We start from the raw sequence: 4,719 nt of genomic DNA on the forward strand, positions 1-4,719 counted from the left end.
ATATTTTATATATAAAGATGGATTGAGTATAAATAACTGGAGGTAGTACATTCATCCTCAATTAGTTAGGTTAATTAATTGATATGTGAAAGTGTGGAACTGGCCGGTAATAAAGTTGTGCTTTAATTCTAAATAAATGTAATTAAACAATAATGAACAACATCAACTGCTTGCTTCTTTAACTCTCTCCAATCTCATAGTACTTGACTGGAATTAATGAGAGGCAATTAAATTATTAATGTTGTCTGAAAAAATAATAATTAAGTTTGTAATTTATTCTTATCAAACGCATTATTTAAAAAAACATTTTTTCTTATATACTCCTTCTAATTCAAAATACAAGCACCTTTTAATGATAATTTGTATACAAATAAAATATTTATTCTCATAAAAATATATATTATTTTTTCTTTTTACTCTTAATTTCAATTTATAATGAGTGAGAAAAATGTCATGAATTCATAGACACAAGAATTTAAGTTAGTAAATATAAAGAGTAAAATAATTTTTTTTACTTACAAATATTAAGTTCTTTATATTTGGATTGAAAAAAATATTTATATTTTAAAATGGGAGAGTATAGATCGTAACATTCTACGTACTGCTCGTAAAAAATTTCGAGAGGATATAACAATCCATCTTTTTTAAGGTAAAAAAGAAATCCAATTTTCTGTGCAAATAGACTTTTCAAAAAGGCTATCAATTCTTTTTCAAGAGTGACTTTTATATATATACAGGAGCAGGTGCGTCTCAACGTTGGGCTATTACTCCGCTAATAAATGAAGCAATATGCTATTTCCGTTTTTATTTACTCCCGCCGTCACCGTTTACATATATATATTTATATATATAATATCACACAATTTAAAAAAATTAATTAAGTATAATAATTATATCTAAAAATAAAAAATAAAATTAGAATATCCTGTATTAATTAACATATATAAGTATGCATTAATTATTTTTTATTAATGTAAATTATGAGGGTGATTTAAAAAATATGTAATAAATATTAATTAAAATGAGTGATTTTGCTTTTAAAAAAATACAAGTAAAAAGTAATATTTTTTCTAACAAAAAAAATGAAGGGAGTATAATAGAAAATAACTGTATGAATAATTTTAGAAAATTGGTTGACGATAATAATTGTCTAGAAATAAAAAAAATGAATTAAAATACCTTTATATTTAATATAAATAAGACTGCATTAATTGCTTCTCGTGAATAAAAATTATGAATTCATGAAAAATAATTTAAAAAAATTATAATAATTATTTATTAAAATGTATGATTTTACTTATACATAAAAACAAAAAAATAAGTCATAGTTTATCTTATATATAAAAACAAAATAATAATGATATCTACGGTAGGAAAGAACAATCAAACAACAAGGATGTATCCCAATGAAAAAAACGAAACAAGAGAGTGATGTTACACATAAATCCAATAATTGAAGGCCCATAATTAATTGCTTTGCGTTGATAAGCATATGCAGCATTGATTAGTATGCGAGTAGAAGAGCAACATGTCACGCTCTCAGCCCGTAACAAACAGCACCTTAAAAGAGGAGAACGCACACTAAAAATGATTCTTTTTTCTTTTTTTTCAGAGGAACTAACATATATAAAACTTAATTTCCTTGTTAATTACCAACAAATTTAGTCTTCATGGTAAATACATGAAGATTTAATTTGGAGTTCCCGAGGTACCAAATTATTAAAAAAAAAAGAATGTCCTTGTTATCAATTTTAAAATTAAACATAATAGGATAACGTTTTTCAACTATACCATTATGAGTATATGTAGTAATTTAAAATGATAGGCAGGTGCCTTCACAATTTCACATCGGGCTAAAAGGAAAAAATATATTGAAAAATTTTTCAAATAAACAATTGATATTTTTCTCTTTTAAAAGGAGCAATGTGCTCTTGAAAGTTTAAAAAGTTATATAATGTTATCCGATCGTAATAGAAAAACATATGAACATTTGCCACATGGCACAGGATCCATTTTAAAAGCCACGTAACCCTTTTGTCACATGTATTGTTCCTAGTCAGTAAATCTGTCGTGTAAACCTTACCCACATTACAAATTTGCCAAGGTACTCATTTGACTGCCTCTCTAATTCCCATTTGTGTGACAACAATGGTGGACTCAACAAGTTCTTTAACAGTGAGAAATAGTGGTGTAATATGATATAAAATATAACTAGAATTTAATTTAAAATATTAAGATGATTCAATAAAGATATTTAAATTAAAATATTTATCTATTATAATCAGCTTTGATTATTTATTTTATTGTTTTCTTATATATTTGCATCTTTAGGATTTGATTTACATTTAGGATTTAAATTTAAATTATTATTATATTAGGCTCTCTAAATAGAATTAAGAGTTTTCATTTGTATTCATATTTGATTATTATTAAATAGAAATCCTGAGAGTTTTGCCCTTCTCCCTTCTTCTTACTCTCTCTCTCCCTCTCCTTTCTCTCCCCCTTCCCCTTCCATTTTATATCAATTGGTATCAAAGGTTGGTTTCCATCTCACTTTTGTTGCTAATCTCATTTGGAAAGTACAATTTTTTCATTAACATTCAAAGATCCAAACAAGGCACAACGAACTCACTTTTCAATGCTCTACTGACTGGAGTGCTTTCATCACCTTTCACAACTTTACTCATTGTTGAATCTTGAAGGTTTGCAATTTCTTCACACGTTTGCGGCATTCTTGGCAAGTTTTTCATTTTTTTTATTGATTTGAACTTTTGGTATTAAAAAAAGAAAAAAAGAAAAGGAAAAAAAGGAACAAGAAAGGAGAAAAGAAATAAGAAGTGAAAAAAGAGAGGAAAAAAATTTGTCATGATGCTTAATTATCAATATAAGCTATAGAAGATATACACATTTCAACTATCGATATGAATATGCTGATCTATCATAATATGCTCATCAATGAGAGGATTATGCTTAGCAGTACACATGTAATGAGTATCGATAACAATAAGTCTATTCGTCGCACGACACTTATTAGCAAGAGAGCTATCGATATAATTATAAAGGCAACAATATGAGTACACACAAGCCATCAATAGTAACAGCAAACTGATTGTCACGTTTATGAGTATCACTATCTCCAGTCTGAGTATTCTAATCATAAGCAATATAAGTGTGAAGATCAATACCGTTATGAGTACATTAAGCAACGATGATATGAGCCTCTTAATAGCCATTGACATGATTATGTTGATTAATACAAGGATAGTAACAATTGTCATTATGAGTATGCTAACTTTTAAGAGGAAATAGACCAAGTTATGCCTAAATTGGATCACTTTTAGCAAGAATAAAATTGTTATTTTGACAAGCTTACGAGGGACTGTGGTGAAATTAAGAAGGCAGCCTATGAGGTTAAAAGGATAGTATATGAATTGAGGAAACAAATGAAAGAACAAGCATCAAGTAAGCCAACAATGATAGAAACTCCTTTCTTGCAATTAGAAGATTCTCCAAACAATGATCAAGTTGTCCACTATACACAAGTATAAGTGGCTCCTTCTCAAATTGTTTCTAGCAAGAATTAATCTCATCATACTATAACTATTCTTTATTTGTAGGTAGCATCTCCCTAGGTTATTTCATTGCTTAATGGTCAAATTCAACTTCAACCTATTTGTTGGAAAGCTTTTGTAGAGGTTTTACATGAAGGGATTCCCAAATACATGCCTCTATCAAGTTGCTTGCTCTTGCAAGAGCTTGCCTTTTTAGTATCTTACTTGTTGGAAAGGATTTTTAAATTTGAATACTTGACTGAGATTTATCTCGTCCCTCCTTTCTTGAATTTGTGCCTCAATTTTAACTCGTCAGGAGTCGAGTTCTTCAAGTGGAGGAGAAATGGTATAATATGAGATAAAATATAATTAGAGTTTAATTTAAGATATTAGAGTTATCTAGTAGGAATATTTAAATGAGGATATTTATTCATTAGAATAACCTTTGATTGTTGATTGTTATCTTAGATATTACATATTTAAGATTAGATTAAGATTTAAGATTTGAATTTAAATTATTATTATCTTATGACTCTATAAATAAAGTTAAGGGTTTTTATTTATATTCATCTTTAATTATTATTGAATAGAGATTCTAAAAGTTTCATGTCCCCCTCCTTCTTTCTCTCCCTCCCCTTTCTCTTTCCCTTCCCTTTCTCGCTTTACATCAAGTAGGGAGGGTTGTTTTGTTGTAAGACAAAGTGGTGAAGAGCTCCAATACGAGAGTCGAATAGTGTTATATCATTGTGGGCTTAGAGCTCCTTGGTGGACAGTGTGGAGTAACAATAACACCGAGAGGATATTACATTGTTGCTTAAACTATTATCAGGTGAGTGTTTAAACTTTCCATCCCTACTTGATCAATATTCTATCATTAATTTCAAGTGATTTATAGGGAGGGGTTGTGGCTTTTTTGTTTAGCATGATGATGAAAGAGGTGAGAAGTCAAGGGAGGAGATCAATGAGCTGCTTAAATATGCTGATAGTCTGTATGATGTGAATGTAAGGCATGGCAGAGGAGATGACAGCAATAGGCTAAGTCTAAAGCTTGATGCAAAAATTGATGATATATATGATGAGTTGAAGAAATTCAAGAATAGATGTTTGAAGAATATAAGATTCATGCTCGAGTTTTGAAGAAGAAACTAAAGCTAGCAATGGTTGCGTT

Source organism: Prosopis cineraria, unplaced genomic scaffold (assembly GCF_029017545.1).
Source record: "Prosopis cineraria cultivar Desert tree isolate PC_DT_omini unplaced genomic scaffold, ASM2901754v1 PC3, whole genome shotgun sequence".
NCBI classification, from domain to species: domain Eukaryota; kingdom Viridiplantae; phylum Streptophyta; class Magnoliopsida; order Fabales; family Fabaceae; genus Prosopis; species Prosopis cineraria.